The sequence below is a fragment of the Urocampus carinirostris genome, chromosome 11, assembly GCF_059441175.1.
Source record: "Urocampus carinirostris isolate Australia breed hairy pipefish chromosome 11, RoL_Ucar_1.0, whole genome shotgun sequence".
Taxonomy (NCBI): Eukaryota; Metazoa; Chordata; class Actinopteri; order Syngnathiformes; family Syngnathidae; genus Urocampus; species Urocampus carinirostris.
Window position 1 is genome coordinate 25359785 of NC_142359.1, and position 22540 is coordinate 25382324.

Here is a 22540-nt window from a genome sequence, read left to right on the forward strand (position 1 = left end):
ATGTACTGTCACGAGGATTACCAGAACAGAGCAGGGGACCCCAGAGCGTTCGTTACAAGTCTTTTATTTGGGGAAAGAGTAAGGGTTAGCGGGAAACACGATGACCGTCGAACTCAGCAGCAACGTCGTGAAGACAACTTCGGACGACGTAGCCAATCGTAGCGTGGACGGAAGCAGGTTGAGTTTACCGGGACTGAAGAGAAGATCGTAGCTTGGGACGGAAGCAGGTCGGATCGGAGGCAGGCAGGCAGAATCAGGTAAACAAGGCACAGGTAATCGGGAGCGTCATACGGGGTACAGATGTGAATCCTCCGACAAGGAGTTCTCCGCGTAACGCGTTTAAAAGGGGAGCATTGACCAATCAGGAAGCACATTCCAGCGCGCCACATGATTACCCCAGGTGACTCCACTTGGGTAATCATGACAGAACCCCCCCCTCAAGGAACGGCTCCAGAAGTTCCCCAGGAAAAAAAATAAAAATAAATTTAACCCAAGACACGTCACAGGGAAACACAGGCAGATCAGGACAGGCAGAATCAGAAGAGTCCAGACTCAGGGGGGTCAGATTCAGAAGAGTCGGACTCCGGGGAGCGGAAAGGGAACAGACAAGACAGGAGAGGAAAGACGGGACAAAATCAGTACAGGCAGACTCAGGGCAGGCATGGGAGTCGAACAGGCAGGCATGGGAGTCGAACAGGCAGGCATGGGAGTCGAACAGGCAGGCTTGGGAGTCGAACAGGCAGGCATGGGAGTCGAACAGGCAGGCATGGGAGTCGAACAGGCAGGCATGGGAGTCATTGCGCAGTCATACGGCCGGAGGTGCCTCAGCCAATTTCGCCATGTCGGAAAGAACTTGCCGAACTGCGCATTCTGAAGGTGAATTGCGCTGCTGATTCAGGCTTTGATAGTGGTCAGGGGGCAAATGTACGAACGCGGGGTCCATTCTGGTCGGAGGATTCTGTCACGAGGATTACCAGAACAGAGCAGGGGACCCCAGAGCGTTCGTTACAAGTCTTTTATTTGGGGAAAGAGTAAGGGTTAGCGGGAAACACGATGACCGTCGAACTCAGCAGCAACGTCGTGAAGACAACTTCGGACGATGTAGCCAATCGTAGCGTGGACGGAAGCAGGTTGAGTTTACCGGGACTGAAGAGAAGATCGTAGCTTGGGACGGAAGCAGGTCGGATCGGAGGCAGGCAGGCAGAATCAGGTAAACAAGGCACAGGTAATCGGGAGCGTCATACGGGGTACAGATGTGAATCCTCCGACAAGGAGTTCTCCGCGTAACGCGTTTAAAAGGGGAGCATTGACCAATCAGGAAGCACATTCCAGCGCGCCACATGATTACCCCAGGTGACTCCACTTGGGTAATCATGACATGTACAGAGAGAAAATTGTCCAATTTTGGGCAATTTGGAAAGCTCTACCAAAGGGAACATTTTTACTCATGTTATTTAATATTTAAGATTGTTTTTTTTTCTACGTAAAAGCCTTCATATAACATTTGTATTTCTTGTGTTTTTTAACATCATATATACAGTGAGAAAAATTTCCATTTTGAGCCTTCACCTGAAATACGGAAAATCTACCAAAAAGAAAGGAAAGAATGTTCACTAATATTAGTCAATATTTAAGCATTTTATTTCCCAGTGTAAGGGTTTACTTTTTTAACTGTTAACTGTTAAAATAATATATTCAGGGAGATCTCGAGACTTCACCCAAAATTTGGGAAAATATACCAAAGGCAAAAACGAAAAAAAAAGTTTAATCCTTGATATTTAAGCTTTTTTTCCTACAAAATGGCGTCATTCTACATTTTTATTTGATTTTTTCACATCACATTTATAAGGAGTAATTGTCCATTTTTGGGCTTCTACCCCAAGTTTGTGAAACTCTACCAAAGGCAAGAAATGAAAATTGTTTACTTTTGTGACGACGTAAGGGCTGTCATTTGATTTTTTTATAGTCTTTTTTTTTAACCAGCACTGTTTTTCTAGGTTTTGAGATAAGTTAAGATGTACTGCAATGAACAGGACCTCTTATTTTTTTACATTCCTTGGAAAAATGAGAAAAAATATAGTCAGGCGTCAGTTGAACTTTGAATTTTTTTGGAGCTCAATTTATATATAACGGGCAAAGAACAGAACATGAAAGTGTGTTGAAAGAAGGCGAAAAGAACGTTGTTGAAGAAGGCAAATAAAGCTATTGAAAAGAAGGTTTTGGGGGGAACGAGGAAGTGAATCTAGGTTAGTGTACGTGTAAATGTGAAACAGTACTTCAAAAAACTTGAAATAAAGGTGAAAACAAATTTGGATCTGAAAACTTCTGTTGTTGTGATTATTTATTTTGATTTAAATTTCAACGAAACAGCTTTCCTTTTTTGCAAAAATAAAAACAACCTACAAATATAAAACACACAAAATATGTTGGATTGCAAACTTGATCTAGCTAAAGAGAACATGAAAATAAAAACATTGCAGGATATTGTCATGGAATACGTTGGAATACGGACTAGCCCACACTGAATAAAACTTGAGAGAAGGACGACGCGGAATATGTTGGAACACAAACCTGTCCAAGCAGAAGAAAACATGAAAGGTTAAATAACAGCTGATTTTAAGTTGAAAAAAAACGTGAAGGTAGAATGACTTGAAATATTTTGAAACACAAACTAGCTTACACTGAACAAAAAACTTAAGGAGGACTGCTGTAGTTCTAAATAAACAGAACACATGAGGAACATTACCATAGATAGAACAATGACGAGAGTGCCTAAAAGACAAGACCATCGCTTGGCACACGACCTAGCTCCGACTGAACGAAACGTAAAAGAGGCCAACACAGGAAGTGTTGGGACACGAGGTAGTTGTAATGGAACAAAACGTTAAAGGAGGACAAAGCAGGATATCTACTAATACAAACCAGCACTAGCTGGAAAATATATGAAAGTAGGACAACAAAAACACAAAAGGAATAGGATAATGGGGAAGCAAAGAACTACAAAAAGTTCCAATATCAACAAACTATAATTGAATACAACATGAAAGGGGACAAGGCAGGATATATTAACTGGCAATAACTGGACAAAACATGAAAGTATGACAACACACATGTTGGAACTTGTGTTGACTGGACAAACATAAGTTGGGACACATACAATCTCTCACTGAACAAAACATGAAAGGAAATATTTTTCCCAGGATTTTTAAAATTTCATTTCGCTGTTTTGTTTTTGATTTTTTTTGTCGAACAACATAAAAAGGCAATAATGTCATCTGCAATTCAAAGTACATTTTTTTCCCTTTGTCTTATTTGGAATTTTATTTTTATTTCACAACTCAAAATAAATTAAATAAAAAAAAGATAAATCAATAGAAAATGAAAAAAAAGATGAAAAATTATAAAATAAAGAGGAAATTACCAAAATAATAAACAAATAATAACAATGATAACAACAATAACAATAATTTAAAAATAAGAAAAAAATAAACAAAAAATGTTTTTAGAAACGAAAGAAAAAGAAAAAGAAATGAATAACGAATAAACAATAAAATTAAGATTAAAAAATAAAATCTAAAATAAACCCCAAAAAATTAAATGGGGGATAAATCAAACAAAATATTAAAAAAATAGATAATGTGAAATACTTTATGAAAATAATACAAAAACAACCAAATTAAAACATAAAATAAAATATAAAATAAAAGCAAAAAAAAAAAAGGAAAACTACATGTAAAATAAAATACCCCCAAAATGATCAACAAATTAAAACAAATAAAATAAAGATGATTTAAAACAAAATGAAACCAAATCTAGTGTACATAATAAAAAGTGAAAATCCAGTGCCTTGCAAAAGTAAGTACCTTGTTCCACATGTTATTTCTGTCTCCCATGTGGCTCCTTGCAAATGCCAAACAGGTTTATTCATGGAATTCTTTCAGAAATGGCTTTCTTCTGGCCACTCTTCCATAAAGGGAAGTTTTTCTGCAGCCCCCAAAACTTCAGTTTTGGTCTCATCTGATGAGAGCGCCTTGTGCCACATGTTATTTGTGTCTCCCATGTTGCTTCTTCAAACGCCAAACGGGCCTTTTCATGATATTCTTTCACAAAGGGCAGATTTATGCAGAGTACCACTAATAGTTGTCTTGTGCACAGCTTTGTGTGCCTGCAAGTCATAATGGACCTCTTGGCTGCCTCTCTGATAAGTTTTCTCTTTGTTTTGGGCCAAAAGTTAAAAGGGACAGCCAGGTCTTGGTAGTTTTGCAGTGGTTTTATGCTCTCTCTCCATTTTGATATCGCTCGCACAGAGCCCCGGGAGATGTGTTATTCTTGCAAAATCTTCTCGTATCCCATTCCTGATTTAACCTTTTCCACAACGTTATCCAGGACCTGCCCGGTGTGTTGTTTGATCTTCGTAAGGGTGCTGTTCTCCAGACCTGCAGCTGCTTTCAAATGGCACTATGTGACTTTCCTGACTTGATCAAGTCAATGATTGGCTTTTTCAGATCCATGCTGAGCTTCTTTGACTTTCCCAGTGTAGCGTTTGTGGGCATTTTAATCCGATGAATCCTATTTAAATGGCCTCAGAGAATTCACTAGCTGTAGTCACTCATAACCACTCACAAGAAGTTAAGAATCCATGCTATGTAGCTCATTTCAGTGACACAACTTTCCAAGTCACCAAAATTGCTAATTCGTGTTGCTGTGTGTATATTTTTGAATCAGCAGATTTGATCACTTTTTCTGGGAACCCATAATAAAGTCCTAAAAGAACCAAACCTCATGAAAGTATATGTTCCAACAGTGTTTGAAACTCATGACAAAAAGTTAGCGGACACCAGGTCAGACAACTCTTAAAAGTTGCCTGCCCAGCCATAAAGTTGCCTGCCCCATTTTTTCACAACTTGAAACACAATAAGACGACTAATCGCAAAATAAAACCCATTGTTACAAAGTAATTAAGGATTGATAATCAGAATATATAACAGAACAACACTTTAAAATTAAGTTTATTATAAATCTACTTATATCATTCATTGCATGTATATGGCATCGCAGTTTTCCGTCTGCCATCAGTATGTACCTGTATTTACTCATCTTCATTCATGCAATGTTTGCGTTGCATTGTCTGCTACAAGCCACGAGAACTCCTCTTTCACCGATGCTTTTAATTTACGTTTACGTTTAGTAGCGTCATACATTTTGTTAGCTTCTTTTGAATCTTTCTTCTGAGGTATTGGCTTGATTCCTGACCAAGTATCAATTTTTCTTGTGTTCTCTGTGCCTCTACTTTGGAAAATGATATGCAAAGTCCAGAAGCACCAAGTTGTTCGATACAGGTTTCTGATTGGCTGCCGAGTATGCCAATTGCCAAACTAATTGAAATTCCAAAATCTCCAAACCGAATGAAGATTTTGAAATCGGAATAAAGCAAACGTTTGATTTGCAATAAAATCTTTCGGGTTTTTTTTTTTTTTTTTTTGCTTTAAAAAGTTGTCAGCCACCCGGGCAGAGACGTTTTGTAAGTTGTACGCCCCGGGCGTCCGGGCAGACGTTATTTCAGACACTGGTTCCAATCTCTCTTTCAGAGAAAAATCAGAGTTGTAGAAATAACTGGAAACATGACATGATCTTCCTCACAAGTGTATGTCAACTTTTGACCACAACTGTTTCTGCAAAATACATAATTCGCAACATTATCTTTCTTTCAATGGTACCTGGGAAATTCACAAATTGGCCTTGAAAGTGCTTAAAAATCCGAATCAGATCAAATCGTAAACTGCTTTGTCATTGAAAAAAAAACTGTTTTTAAAGTAAAACATTTTTTGGTCTCTTTGTAAAATGTATTTAAAAGTTTGTTTAAGGGTACACTAGAAAACAAGTTATTGTGAATAAAGATGACATAATTGAAGGAAGATTTCATAAGAGGACCCTTTACAGTAAGCGCTCGATTCGTCATCGCTCAGCTGGATCATAGAAACAAAAATAATCGAAACAAAAGCGAGACCCAGATCGACGTCGCCTGCGGCAAATCGGCGTAGGAGCCGCTTTTGTGCTCAATTGTCTCACCGAAAAAAAACGCAAACGCAATATTTGAAAAAAGCCGGAGGATTTATGAAGCTGACGTCTTTCATTTCCTCAGGAATTTAGCTGAGATCGTTCGTGTAAACTCTCGTCTCCGATTAAATCGGCGGCCAATTTGTAATAAAGTTTCACGTGGGTTTTCTCTCGGCCATTTTTGCGAACGAATATTGAAAATAATCCATTTACGCGTGGATAAACAATTTTTTTTCATCGATTAATAGTTTGAATACATTTTCTGCGGGAAGTATTCTCCGATTTTAAGTCGTGGAGGTCTTTGTTTACTTTTGTTTTGCAAGGTACTTGCAAAACAAAACAGAATAGAATACAATATACCTTTATTGTCATTGTTACAAAATGGGTTGAACATATTGTCAAGTCAAGTCATTTTTATTTGTATAGCCCTTAATCACAAAGAGTCTCAAAGGGCTGCACAGGTTATTGCACAGACTGTTATTCAGACTATTATTACACCATACCCTGATCTGTAACATGTGGTATCCCCCTTTCAGTATGACAACGAAATTGGACGTGGCACTCCAGTTTCACATTTAACAGTAAGGATAAAAGAAAACAAAGAAGATAAAGGAACAAAGAAGATAAGGTTATAATTTACAGAATATAAAGGAACAATGAAGATAAAAGTTATCATTTACACAATAAGAATGTCAGGACCAGAGCGGAGACACAGTTTTATTAGGAAGAAGGCAAAGGAGTGCACACTCGATCCGGAGACCGCTGTTCGCGGGGAGTAGGTCGCTCAGACGCAGAAGTGGGACTTCCGTGGCGAGCGATTGCAGTGTCGGGAACAGAAAAAAAGGGTCAGTAGCCGAGATAGAAGAGGGAGAGGAGAGTAGACGTGGTCAAGATCAAAAACGGGTCGTTATTTTCGGACGGGAAAACAGACCTGGTCGAGATCAAAACAGGTCGTAATCCGGGACGGGAGAGCAGATCGTAGCGGAAGACAGCCAGGAGCAAAAACACGGGATAGGCGAAAAAGGGCTTGCCGTGTAAAAACAGAGATTCGCAGACAGACCGACAAAAAAGGACTGACAGGACAGAGTTTAAATACTGACAGGGAGCCAATCTGTCAACAAGCTGCAGCAGGCGCCACACGGGCGGGGACAATTGGGCGCCGTGGCAACCATGACACACGGGTGGGGCCAATCGGGTGCCATGGCAATTGTGTCAAAAAGAAAATGTTTATCAAAAAATAATCGAAACTCAGTCGAAACTACATTTTGATCGATTTATCATTTACATACATTTTCAGCAATGAAAAATTCAATTGAGTGTTCCTTCAGTTTAATATTTGCATTTTTCTCAACAGTTTTACAGTTCATCTTAAAAAAATTAAAACTTTTATGCAGATTTTCAACGATTATGTCATGATTACCAATTGGAATCACCTGCGCCCGCACATTTGGCGCCAGCCGCTGCGGGCTATCTGATTAGCTCCCTGTCCCTAATTAAACCCTGGCCTGTCACTCTCCTGTGGTCAGTCCGTCTACGAACCTCTTTTCATACAAGGCAAGCCTTTTTCAACCCTGACTCCCGCCTGTCCCGTTTTTTCCCCTGTCCGTTCCTGACCTCCCCGTCTGTCTCTGGCTCCCACCTGTTTTTTGATCCTGACCACGTCTGCTCTCCCGTCCTGGCTTACGACCCATTTTTGTTCCCAACCACGTCTGCTCTCCCGTCCTGGCTTACGACCCGTTATTGTTCCCGACCACGTCTGCTCTCCCGTCCCGGCTATCGACCTGTTTTTCCGGTACCTCAATGAAATTGTGAGAAAACGTTACGCAATTGGGTCTACCCTGTTTGCTGGTTGGGACAGATTAATTCATAGGCCTAACAAGTGTGTGAAATTGTATAAAGTTAAGCAAACTTGAATTAATGGTCAATTTCTTAATTCAGGAATCGAAAAGAAAGCACTTTCACTTAATCTGATTCATCGAGAAAATCGATCATTCTGAGTTACTTGACCGAGTACGCGGTAAAAATCCCAACCAAGTAATTTACCTCCACAAATTTTGTTTTCTTTTATGACCAGGGTTGGGTAGGGTTACTTTAACTGGATTACTTTCAATTACTTAAGGATTACTCCAATACCAAATATGCTAATAATAGACAAAAAAAACCTAAATATGAATAAAATGATGACTCACAACACGTGGTAAGCTTTATCTAATGGTTTTGATCTCTTTGATCTCCGGCAAAACTAACATAAAATGCGACAGAAACAAAATGAAAATAAATCCAAACAGCTTGCCAACATCATTTTTGCCGTTCCATGTATTCGGTTACTCCCCAAGCCTGCACAAAATTTAGTCATTTTATTCATCTTTAGTTTCTTTTGTCTTTTATTAGCATATTCGGTATTGGAGTAATCCAAAAGTAATTGAAAGTAATCAAGTTAAAGTAACCCTACCCAACCCTGTTTATGACATAACAGATTTGTTTGTACAAATGACCCAATTGTCATACGAATTTACGACTCAATTGTCTCGTGGATTTACGACTCGATTACAAGTTAGGAGCTGCTGAACTCAGCGTTTTTCTTTAGTACACGCCTTCACGTCGTTACATATGATACTAAAATATGCGGCTCCTGAAATAAGATTCCAAATCGTTATTTGTCTAAACTTATTTTGATGTATCTTTTTTTTAATAATCATAAAAGGGGGGAAAAAAGACTACACCAGCGTTTTTCCCATGAAATGCAATTAATTTTCAGTCGATTAATAATTGATTATAGCTAATAATTTTTGCTGGTTTTCCAAGACAGCTTAGCACAAACCCGGAAATTAATCATGTTTTTTTTTTCCCTTTTTTATTAAAATGTTTATTTCAATTTTTTTAACAACACAAAGAATAAAAGGAAAACGATTCGAGTTTAGCTGATTAATCGGTAAATTAATCATCGCTGCCCGAGAACAAAATCAAAAGGTTCCTTGAGGGCAGCTTCAAAATGAAACTTGATGGGTTAATGTAAAAACAAATAAAAAATTAATCGGAAATTTGGTCAGGTATTTCCTAATTGGGTCATATGATTCGATTATTAAAAAAACGATATCAAGCAGAAGTGTCAGGAACCAGAACGGGACCCAATTGCGAGACATTCTCAAACAAGCCTTTATTTTACAGGAAATGGGGAGTCATGCACGTTAGGCAGCCAGTCTGGCGTGGAAAGACAGGAAGCCAGAGACCGACGAGATCGATTCTAATTGCCCGAGTTGACACCAGACAGGACGGGACAGTCAAGATAGATAACGAATCAAGATATCGAAAATAAACAGGAGAAACTAGACGGGAACAAAAACTGGAGAAAATAACAACAGGACAAAAACAGACGGAAAAAAAACTGGAACCCGAATTTAAACAGGACAAAAATAAACAGGAAAAATACCGGACTGGAAAAACCAACAGGAAAACAGGACAGAGTCAGAACCCCCTTCAACGAGCCGCAGCTGGCGCCACATGGGCGGGGCTAATTGGGCACCATGGCAACCATGACAAGAAGGGAAACCCTGAATCAAACAAATATTGACATTTTTTAATGTAAAAATAAATTGTGTCAATGAAACACTCCGCCGTATTTACAATTGAAAACGATTTTCTTTTTTTTTTTTAAATGATAAAATTACGATTAATGATACGATTTTTAGTAGTATTTCTGTAGTATTTGTGTTTTATAACTGTAATAGTATTTTGCTAGTATTTTTGGAGTCATATTTTTGCAGTAATATTTTTGTAGTATTATTGTAGTTGCATTTTGTAGTTGTATTTTTGTAGTATTTCCATAGTAGTATTGCTGTAGGTTTATTTTTCAGAGTAATTCTGTCATATTTTTCTCGTCTTATTGAATTTTTGGTTTTGTAGTATTTCTGTAGGTGTATTTTTTGTACTATTTTTGAGTATTTCTGACATATTTTGCAATGTTTCTGTCATGTTACTGTTATAGCAGTATTTTTGGAGTATTTCCATAGTTGTTTTATGTAATTCTGGAGGATTTCTTTAGTATTTTGTCATTTCTATTGTATTACCAGTTCAGGGTGTCCCCTGCCCACTGCCCGATGGTTGCTGGGATGGGCTCCAGCACCTTCGCGACCCTAATGAGGATAAGCGGTACGGCTAATGAGATGAGATGAGAGATACGATTTATTAAAAACGAAAAAACTTCTGTCGAATTGTAAAATAATCGTAATCCGGTCATGCCTTTAATTGTGGCCTTGGATTCGATTATGAAAATTGATATCAAGCTGAGGGAATTGAATAAATATTGAACATATTTCTCCAAAATTCATAAAAATAAATTGTTTCAAAAAACAATCGTCTGTATTTGCATAAAAATGATAGCAGCGTGATTTATTTTGAATGGTCAAATTACGATTTCTTATTGAAATGGATAAGATAAGATAAACTATTAATATAATACAATTAAAGAAAAACTTGATATGTTGACGTCAGGTATTGCTCAATTTTAGAATTGTAAAATAGTTGTATTTTGGTCATGTTTCTCATCATGGTTACGGGATTCGATTATAAACAAAAATGTCAAGCCCAAGTAGAATAAATACTGTTATTTTTTTCTAAATAGCATATGTAAAAATGTGTTATTTACATTAAAGAATAGCAATTAAATTAAAAATCGAAAATTTACGATATCGCCGATTGTAACGCTAGTAATATTTGGCGCACAAGAAATAAACTCACTAAAGTTAGCGTGTTAGCGAGCCGGCCCCTCGCCAAGAACCCGAGGGAAGGCACAGTGTTATCCCAACCATTACTCATTCCTCCCCCCGCTTGGTGTCCGATTACTCGATTACTCATACCTCCTTTGTCCCGATTTGTCTTTTACACAAGATGCAAAAAAAGTGGACACATGCCAACAAACGAAAAAAGATAAACACAAACTATTAAGCTATCACCTCATTGATTATATATATATATATATATATATATATATATATATATATATATATATATATATATATATATATATATATCCTAAAAAACACTACAAAATAGCACAAAGTACTACCGCTGTACAGAAATACTACAGAAATACCACTCCAAAAATACCACATGTTACTACAAATGAAATACTACAAAAATACTACCACAGTAAAATGACATAAATTCTAAAAATCTATCCATTATCTGCACCGCTTATCCTCAGTAGGGTCACGGGGGTGCTGGAGCCCATCCTAGCTATCTTCGGGCAGTGGGCAGGGGACACCCCGAACCGGCTCCAGCCAATCGCAGGGCACAGAGGGACAGACAACCCATTCGCTCATTCACACCTAGGGACAATTTGGACTGGCCAAATAACCTGTTATGCATGTTTTTGCAAACTCCAAATTCTGAATATATAGTACAAAAATACTATTACGGTAATATGACATAAATACTCCAAAAATACAGCTACAATAATGCTACATACTAATACTAGAATATACTTATATACCGTATATACATATACCATACACACACATATACATATACATATACATATATATATATATATATATATATATATATATATATATATATATATATATATATATATATATATATATATTAATATTTATTATTCATGATTCTCTAATTCTTGACGGAAGTTGAAGACGCCCGGAGACGGCAGCGTTTTGTCAACAATGAAAAATAGAGGTCTGACATTTTCACGCTGCCTATCTTTCTTAGAATGATGTGCCCAACTTTCTTGGAATTGCTTCAAAAAGGAACACGAGATTTTTTAATACTATAATATAAAAATATGACTGCAGAAATAGTTGTACTAAAACGGAATTACTACAAACATAGAAGTACAATTATACAAAAAACGCTATAGAAATACTAGTACAGGAATACTGCAAAAATTAGTACAGTAATACGATAGAAATGACAAAATACTAAAGAAATCCTCCAGAATTACATAAAAACAACTATGGAAATACTCAAAAAATACTGCTATAACAGTAACATGACAGAAACATTACAAAATATGTCAGAAATACTCAAAAATAGTACAAAATGTCACCAAAAAATACACCTACAGAAATACTACAAAACCAAAAATTCAATACGACGAGAAAAATATGACAGAATTACTCTGAAAAATAAACCTACAGCAATACTACTATGGAAATACGACAAAAATACAACTACAAAATGCAACTACAATAATACTACAAAAATATTACTGCATAAATATGACTCCAAAAATACTAGCAAAATACTACTACAGTTATAAAACACAAATACTACAGAAATACTACAAAAAATGCTTCTACCGAAACCCTCCAAAATTACAACTCCAAAATACGACAGAAATACTACAACTGAAAAAAAAATACAGCATTAATACGTCATAAATGCGACAAAAGTACGACAGTAATAATACAAAATATTACAAAATACGACTACAATAATATGACAAATACTACTGAAACACTACACAAATACTTCTACAGAAATACTAATAAAAATACAACTACAGTAATGGAACATAATAAAATTACAGTAATACTACAAAAATGCGACAGAAACACTCCTATGGAAATACTGCCAAAATACTACTACAGAGATACTACAAAATACAAATACAGTATTACAACAAATACTAAAGAAATACTACAAATAATAAAACTAAAATATTACTACAAAAATATTACACGAATACTGTTAAAGAAATACTACTAAATATTACCACAGAAATTCTAAAAAAATATTCTTACAGTAATATGACAAAATACTACCAAAATACAATCACAATAATCCTAAGTAAATACTACAGAAATTTGACAATGGAAATACTACCAAAACACTACTACAGAAATAGTACAAAACACAACTACAATAACGGGCAGCACGGCGGCACAGTGGTTAGCGCTTGTGCGGCACAGTTCATGTCATGGGAACCTGTCGTGGGTTCAAATCCAGCTCCAGACTTCCTGTGCGGAGTTTGTATGTTCTCCCCGTGCTTGCGTGGGTTTCCTCCGTGCACTCCGGTTTCCTCCCACATTCCAAAAACATGCATATCAGGTGAATTGGCCGGTCTAAAATTGTCCCTAGGTGTGAATGAGCGAATGAGTTGTCTGTCCCTGTGTGCCCTGCGATTGGCTGGCAACCAGTTCAGGGTGTCCCCTGCCCACTGCCCAGAGATGGCTCCAGCCCCCCCGCGACCCTAACAAGGATAAGCGGTACGGCTAATGAGATGAGATGAGACAACTACAATAACGCGACACAAATACTACAGAAATACTACTACAGCAGGGGTGGCCAACCCAGTCCTTGAGAGTCGTATGGCCTGCATGTTTTGGAGGTTTCTCTTCTCCAACTCTGATGATGCAAACGTTTAGCTTATTAGCAAGATGCGGGGGAGCTTGCCAGTGAATCAGGTGATTGGAATCATGCAGGACATGTGGCTCTCGAGGACAGGGTTGGCCACCCCTGTACTACAAAAAAAAAAACGCAAAAATACAAACTTTTAACCGAGGCCAACAAGGCCTGCAGTTCCTTGGATGTTTTTCAAGGTTCCGTCGTCCTTGACGAGCCCTCGTCGCACTCTCGGAGTAATCGTAGTTGGTCGACCACTCTTGCTAAGGTTTCTAACTACAGTGAAACCTCGGTTTTCGAACGCCTCTCAGTTCGGACAAATCGGTGTTCGACCAAAAATTTCGAGGAATTCTTCCTTCGCTGTTCGTTCAAAAAATCGGAGTTCAAACGCCGGTACGCTAGGGTGCGATGCTGAGCGGCGTACGGGTGTTTTAGCCCATAATTATGCCTCCGAAGAAAGTCGGTGCAAGCAGGACAGGTGAAAATAAAAACAAGTTGTTCGTCCAACTATTTAGCCTTTAAGAAAGACATAATAGTTAAATATGAAAGAGGTGTACGAATTTCCGATCTTGCTAGTGAATACAGCATGGCTAAATCTACTATCAGTACGATAGCAAAGATTAAGGAGGCTGTGAAATCGAGTGATGCGGCTAAGGAAGTTAGCGCTATAAGCAAGCAACTGCCCCAAGTTTTGAAAGAGGTTGAAAAACTTTTGATGATTTTTCTCTCCCCACCGTCCACCACAAAGGTAAGAAATCCTATTCATAATGCTTTTTTTATTTTTACACGTTCATGTTAGCGTAATCTTTCGTACGGATAATTACGCTAACGCGAACGTCCGATTAGCCTGGGTTAGCTTTGTTTATGTAAAACATTCAGGGTGTTGGAACGGAGCTCCCTTTCCAATGAAGCTCTAGCCGCTTATTGTGGAGACCCGGGTGCTAAATGACGTGTAAACGACCTGATTTTTGTATTTTTACACGTTCATGTTAGCGTAATCTTTCGTACGAAAGCCTGGGTTAGCTTCATGTTTACGTTCATGGTAAACGTTCAGGGTGTTGGAACGGATTAAAACGATTTTACATTACTTTTAATGGGAAAAACGATTCTCGGTGATCAACCAAATCGGTTTTCGAACAGGGTTCTGGAACGGATTATGGTCAAGAACCGAGGTTCCACTGTATTCCCAGTTTACTCCATTTGAGGTTCACTGGAGCCAAACACCCTTGGAAATAGCTTTGTGACTTTTTCCGGACTGATAGATTCAAATCACTATTTTTCTCATTTTTTTCACAGAATTTCCTGGATTGTGGCTGTCATTTGTGTACTAGAGTTTGTTTAGCCGACTTTATTTTGTCTAAAAGATTCAATTGAAATGATTGAAGAGGTCGCCATCAATTCTGGATGTGGCCTGTGGAATTGGACTTTCCCTGAACTGTGGTTAGTCACACTTACTGTGTGGTTGTATGTATTTGTTTGAGATAAAAAAAATGTTTGATCATATGAAACATTTGTGAGTGCTAAATATGCAAAAAGACAAAAACAAAATTCAGGACTGGGGCTAATACTTTTTCACGGTTTAATCACTTTTATCAAGAGAGACCGATAAGTTGGTCGGTTTTGGATTTTAGTTTCAGTCCAGACTGTAAAACTCAGAAAAGGGAAGTTAAATCGGGCAGCGATTTCCCCGCAGGAACGTAGAAAACGGCTGAAATATGGAGATGCCGAATCATGGGAAAATTCCATCGATAATTTATTTTCCGGGAGAGATTTTATAAAAAGCAAGAAGGGGAAAAAAGTGCCAGTCTTTAACCAAATTGTTGATTTATGGAGATCGTTAGCTCGTCCCTGGCAAGAGATTCGATACTCGTCCCGGAAGGCGAATTTAGCCTTCTCGTTAGCAAAGCCAACGTGTCATCATCTTGAACAAATCTTGGATTGGAATACAGCTGATTCGAGTTTTTTTTTTTTTTTTACAACAATACGATCTTTTTTTTTTTCAAGTTTTAAGATACATTTTCTTATTTTAATCGTTTAATAGAAATTTTGAAAGATATATTTATCAAAACTCATTGAAATATAAATAACACTGAAAATAGTCAATTATATGCTAACGGAATTTTCGGAATGTAAAGAATACATTGAATTTCTGTCATAAATCTTATTTCCATAAGTAATTTCTATAAGAAAGGCCGGTTATGAATCCATCCTCATTCATAGAGGAATTTTGAAGTGCAAATCACATTTTCATTTCTCACTTATATAAAGGGAGGTTCTCTAAATCAATCTCATCTCATCATCCGTATCGCTTATCCTCATTAGGGTCGCGGGGGGGCTGGAGCCCATCCCAGCCATCTCCGGGCAGTGGGCAGAGGACACCCTGAACTGGTTGCCAGCCAATCGCAGGGCACACAGGGACAGACAACTCATTCGCTCATTCACACCTAGGGACAATTTGGACCAGCCAATTCACCTGAAATGCATGTTTTTGGAACGTGGGAGGAAACCGGAGTGCCCGGAGGAAACCCACGCAAGCACGGGGAGAACATACAAACTCCGCACAGGATGACTGGAGCTGGATTTGAACCCACGACAGGTTCCCATGACATGAACTGTGCCGCACAAGCGCTAACCACCGCGCCGCCGTGCTGCCCCTCTTTAAATCAATCATCTTTTCTAAATGACTTTCAGGAAGGCAAAAAACCCTTAAGAGATGAATTGTATGGCAAATGGTTGGTTGGTTGCATCCCTTAAAGGGTCACAGAGGCACCATTACATGTGGTGTGTCTTGGGCAAGTACAGCCTGGTGGTGCCCATCATTCTCCAGGCCAACCTTTTCTGTATTAGACTAATCCGCTAACAACTGCACTACGGACAACTCATCGACAAGTTTATGACCCTTTTGACAAAACTTGCATATATATATATATATATATATATATATATATATATATATATATATATATATATATATATATATATATAAATATATACTGGTATAGTGCACATAGGGCAATTTTTAGTGTCCGTTGAATCCCATAAAGTTTTTAAAGATGTCCGCCAGACAGTCAAGACATTTTTCGGACATCTTGAAAAGGAGTCGCAACTGTCAAAAATCATCCTCCGACACCCGATTATTATTATATAACCCATGTAACCAAATCCGATCGGTGAGGAAAGGAGGGTAAAGTCCGGAAAATGTCTTTCTTACATAAGCTGCAAAAAGTGAAAGGACGTGTCGCTTAGATACTTGTCACTCATTTCCAACCGCCAGGGGAAAAATCGGAAAAGAAATCTTTTATGACACAATTCTGTCTCGTTTATTGTTTTTCTCCGTTCGATTTCTAAAGCAGGTTTTACAAAAATCGGGGGCAGGGCAAACTCATTTTGTTTGTTATTTTGCTTTTCTTCAAACTGATATCGGTGATCGGATCAATACCGATACCAGTCGTACCTTCAATTCCCATTTTTTCTCTCTAGATGAGTTTTATCATATTTCTACCGAGTTAAAGAGTGATTAATTCATAATTTATTTTTACATCTTCGAGTAAAGATATCTTAAAGTAGAGCCGGTAAAGGTATCCTTGCTGATACGATACATGGTGTTAACGCTGAAACAAAAAAGGTCTTCCTTTAAAACTCTGTACGAGACAAACCGTTTCGTTTCTAATTACATTTTTTAATTCGGCGGTCTCGTTTTTAACAAATGCAAGAAGTACAAAAGTATTAAAAGGGGAAAAAATACCCAAGGACAAATACTTTAGTACAGCAATTTGTCAGCCCATCTACAGCATTTTGCATTGAGTTTTAGCATCAAGCCAATGGTTATGAAAAACAAAAATACGCTTTAAAAGTACGCAAAAAAAATTGCGGAAAAAAATACCCTAGTACAAATACCTGAAAAAAACTTGCGTACAGAAACTGAAAAAATACTTAAGTATAGACACTTCCAAAAAAATACTCCAATACAAATACTGGCCAAGTGTGAATACAGTATGTGAAAACTATGGTACCAAAATACAAGTACGTTGTCACTTAAAAGAGTAAAAAAAAACCAAATAATTCAGATTTGTTAGCCCATCTATGGCCTTTACCAAGCTAATAGTTCCACTTACTAAAAATACTCCACTAGAAGTACCAGAAGAAAATATAGGGCAACAAAATCCAAATACGTTGTAACTTTAAAGAGTTCAAAATTGACTTCATATTTGTCAGCCGCCCAAGGTCTTTAGCATTGAGTGTTAGCATTAAGCTAACAGGTTTAAATAATAAAAATACTCGAGTACAACTAACATGAGAAAATATGGGGAAACAAAATCCAAGTAATTTGTAATGTTAGATTATTAAAAAATCATTTCAGATTTGTCAGCCCCTCTATAGTCTTTAGCAAGTGTGAGCATCAAGCTAACAGTTCTAAACAACACTCAAGTACAAATACCTAAAGAAATAAGCCAATAAAATCTAAGCTGTTTGTGACTTTGACGAGGTAAAACAACATGACATTGTCAGATTTTAGTGTTAGCGTGAAGCTAGCAGTTATGAATGTGCTAAACGATTCAGTCGCACCTAATTTCTGAGACATTGTTATTTTCTCTGAAATCTTTGTTGATGCAACAGTTGTCTAGACTTAGCGCTCGATGACTTCCAGCTCCAACAGACGAGACACACGAGGCTATAAAACCAAAAACACACATTAGCCTTCTCCAGTTACTCGGACGGAAAATTAGCCCGTCCGCTGCACAATTCCAATTTTCCGCCGCTGTAAAAATTGCCTTTGCAGACGGCCACGATGCAGAAAAAACAGACGGGGGGGCGAAGCTTGCCACTCAAGTCACTCGCTAATTGCTACCATGAGGTTAGCGACATTGTATAAAGACAGGTTTTGTGGATCATTCAAATCATACTGCAAATATCAATTTATGATTCTTTTAAGAGCGGGAATACTAAAACATTAGAAGGATAGAAGGATAGAGAGAGATAGAGAGATGTAGGTAGGTAGGTACATACATAAGTAGGGTAGGATAGAAGTAGGTAGGTAGGTAGAGGTTTGTAGAATAAAATAGGCAGGTAGGTAGGTAGGTAGGTAGGTAGGTAGGTAGGTAGGTAGGTAGGTAGGTAGGTAGGTAGGTAGGTAGGTAGGTAGAGGTTTGTAGAATAAAATAGGCAGGTAGGTAGGTAGGTAGAGGTTTGTAGAATGAAGTAGGTAGTTAGGTAGAGGTTTGTAGAATGAAGTAGGTAGGTAGGTCGCTAGGTAGGTACTGTAGGTAGGTAGGTAGAGGTTTGTAGAATGAAGTAGGTAGGTAGGTAGGTAAAGGTTTGTAGAATAAAATAGGCAGGTAGGTAGGTAGTTAGGTAGGTAGGTAGGTAGGTAGGTAGGTAGAGGTGTGTAGAATAAAATAGGCAGGGCGCTAGGTAGGCAAGTAAGTAGGTAGGTACTGTAGGTAGAGGTTTGTAGAATGAAGTAGGTAGGTAGGTAGCTAGGTAGGTAGTTATAGATGTATGGTGTACACCTTAAAACAACGATGAACAGATGAGATAGGTGCTGTAGCTAAGTCAGATCAGGAGGCTTTTCCTGCTACTTGTAACCATGGACAAGTACTATTTGTTAGGAGCCATCTGCCCCTATGTCCCGGTCCGAAGCCTACAATCTGAGTGTGCCGGTCTTCTGGTGATCCCGAGAGCAAAGAAGTGTTCTGCTGGTTCGAGAGAGTTCTCCATCCGGGCACCGGTGCTGTGTAATGCTCTTCCCCCTGAGATCCGATCTGCAACCTCAGTGGAAATGTTTAAATCCAAACTTAAAACTCACTTCTATTCCATAGCATATGAATGACCAACTCTTCTTGTCGGCTGAAAAATAGTCTGTGTAACATAGTGTAATAATCTGGGAAGCCCTTTGAGACTCTTCGTGATTTAGGGCCACACAAATAAAAATGACTTGACTTGACTTGACTTGTTTCATGCAGGGGGATGCAGATCCATAACCCCAAAAAATGGCCTCGAGAGGGATGGGCGCCGCCAGGGGGGACTTGCCGAAGACACACCACAGAAAGTGATGCCCCCACGACCCAACTTGGAGATGACATCGAAGCACTCAACGTGCAGTTTAAGCGAGACTACGGACGGATACACTATTTGCTTTTTTTTGTCCGCTAATGATACTTAAGGTGCGTTCAGCGACTGCTTCTAGTGTGGGAAATGGTATTGTAGAACTTCTAACAGCGAACATAAGTGTTTTTCCCACCATTCTAATTCTTATTATTATTGTTAGTGTCCAATTACAGTCATCAAGGTGCATTCTATGACCGCTTCTAGTGTGGGAAATGTCCATGTGGATAAGACAGAAACATATTTGAAAAGCAAAGTCTTTCTACGGGAGAAACAGACTTTAATATGTCCAATTCGCAGTAAATTGTACAAAGTGATGCTCATTGTTTCAAACAAACAAAATCTTTTTTACACTGTGATCTATGATTTAGTATCAGTATTTTCACATGCCTGTCAATGCTGAGATCTGGCTCATCTCTGAAGAGCGAGAAGACGCTTTGCCCCGAAAAACAACGGCGACCAGATGATAAAGGCGCTGTACCCGAGTCAGTCCAGAAGGCTTTGCCTGCAACTTGTTTCCATGGAAACATGTTTTATGTGGGGGAGCAAACAACTACCCAAAAAAACAGCCTCATGGGGATGGGCGCCGCCAGGCTGTTACTTGCCCAAGACACACCACAGGAAGAGGCGCCCCACCGCATCGCGGTACTTAAGTTGCATTCAGTGGCTGTTTCCAATATGGGAAATAAGTGGCGGTACTTAAGTTGCATTCAGTGGCTGTTTCCAATATGGGAAATAAATGTATTTACTGTATAAAATATATATATTCTTAATAGATTTATATATTTCTGCGCCGCATTACATTACCCAAGGCGCATTCAATGACCATTTCTTGCGTGGGAATGCCAAATATGCTGTAGGCTTTCTGACAGTTACTGTAAGTGCTTCTTATTTAGTGAGTTCTTTTTTGCCACACTTTGGGTCCACTCACAATACCCAAGGTGCATTCATTGGATGATTCTAGTGTGGGTACCGGTACTTTCAAAATTGACCCCCAAAAATATTCCAAAAACCCTTATCGAGTGCTAATAATTACGAAACAATGTCTTTCTGACTGTAATCCCGTAAATCGTCTCGCATAATAAGAAGCAATGACATCATGACTGCTGACATATTTCTTGACATATTTCGAAAGTTTTCTAACAGCTGCGTGAGAAATGTTTGTTTCACAAAGCGAAATTGTTGCGGCAAGCCTGCTGGATTGCGTGAAACTGGGCCACAATAGACAATAAACAAACGTTTATGTAATTTAATAACGGTGTGAGAGGACTTTTTACAAGCCGGCCACGCCTCCAAAGCCCCGCCCACAAAGCTACTAGCATACTTTTCATTTTTGATGTCAGGTTAAGTGGAGCGAAGAAAGACACCTGCAGAACGTTGCATTCTGTTCCCTTCATTTGTGCTCAGCAATTTTCACGTTCGGAACAAAGGGAAGAATTGCTGAAGGTCACAGGGTTTTTTGGAGATGCGTTTTGTACCTACTCTGTACCATCCATTATCTAAAATAGCACAAAATACTACTACTGTACAACAACAGACATACTACAGAAATATAACCATTAGTTATTCACTGCTTATCATCAGTAGGGTCGTGGGAGTGCTGGAGCTAGTCCCAGCTATCTTCGGGCACTGGGCAGGGGACACCCTGAACCAGTTGTCACTCGCTCATTCACACCTAGGGAGAATTTGGACTGACCAATTCACCTGACATGCATGTTTTTGGAATATGGGAGGAAACCGGAGTGCCCGGAGGAAACCCACGCAAGCACACGGAGAACATGCAAACTCCACACAGGAATGTTCGATCTCATGACCTTGGAGCTGTGCCGTACACGCGCTAACCACTGCTAGTTATCAGGGAAAGAAGTTGTCATATGTCAAAGAATTTCAATTTTCTGAGCAGTATTAGAGTCAGAACAAACAGGAAGTTGTGTTATAGAACCTAGTCATAATTATTGTACCTCACCAGCAACAGATTTATTCTATACTTAAAGTGCAACAAATATAACTGTACACAACATAATGAAATAACATTTATCAGTAAACAGTATAAAGTGAGTTGAATAAATCTAGCTCGAATGGTTCGTTGTACAGATGGAAATTCTGACTCTTTTTAGAGAACCGGCTTTTTCGGCTGTTTCACTTAAACGGCTCATTCGGCTCCCAAATGTCTCTCCAGGTTGTTTTTGTTGTTTATATATTACCATTTATTAAATCTTATTATGAATCAATTAAAAAGGGGAAAAGAAACAAAATTAACACTCAAACATTAACACTGAAAAACACAGAGAACATAAATTAAGATATATCTATAAATCTATACAGAAAAAGATAAAGTACAAAACAATTGTAACCTTTTTTATACTCAAAATATTCAAGCACAGAATCCCTGACAAGATACATTTTGACCAATCACAAGAGAAAAATAGTGTCTCTGAGTGAAACGGCCCTCGATTGGTGGGTAGCTGGCACGCCGTTTTATTCGTGAGTTGGTTGCTGCCTCATTCACCAACTTGCCTTTTTTTCCCCACACCTTACAAAATATTAGATCCGAAAAGACGTGACGTAACCAACTGAAAACATTGTCGGTATGGTGGGACAACCCGCCGTTGCCGTTCTGCAGGCAAAGTAACGTACCACTTTTAAACGTCAGTAACGTTAACGCCGACATAATGGCGGACAGAGTATTTCGTTAGATTATCCTGTCACTGAAAAATAACGCCTTTACGTAACAGGGTCATTTATAACAGTGTTATTCTCAACACTGACTGTATTAGTTTCTTGTTTCACGGCTGTTGGCGCCAACACTTTGGTAGATTACCGCCCCCATCCACTAAGCCAGTCATGGTTTGTGAAAATGGTGAGTTTGCTCAGCGCCTTCTAGCTTCCATTCAGACTATCTATCCATCTACCCTGGTCATATCCCTGGAGTAGGGTGACTGACAGCAAGACAAAAACAAAGAAAAAAAATTAAAAAGGGAAAAAGAAGCATAAAACACACACAAAAATGTTTGGA

The 22540-nt window shown here is 38.5% G+C and overlaps 1 protein-coding gene across 1 annotated transcript in view; it reads right to left on the minus strand.

Moving 5' to 3' along the window:
- Positions 1 to 2430: 2430 nt before the first annotated feature.
- Positions 2431 to 22540, minus strand: part of LOC148356903 (ankyrin repeat and SOCS box protein 13-like) — a 37361-nt gene continuing 17251 nt past the window's right edge. Inside the window, exon 7 of the transcript XR_015851969.1 lies at positions 2431 to 2571. The gene's annotated coding sequence lies outside the window, so the exon portion shown is untranslated. The remainder of the gene's footprint in view (positions 2572 to 22540) is intronic.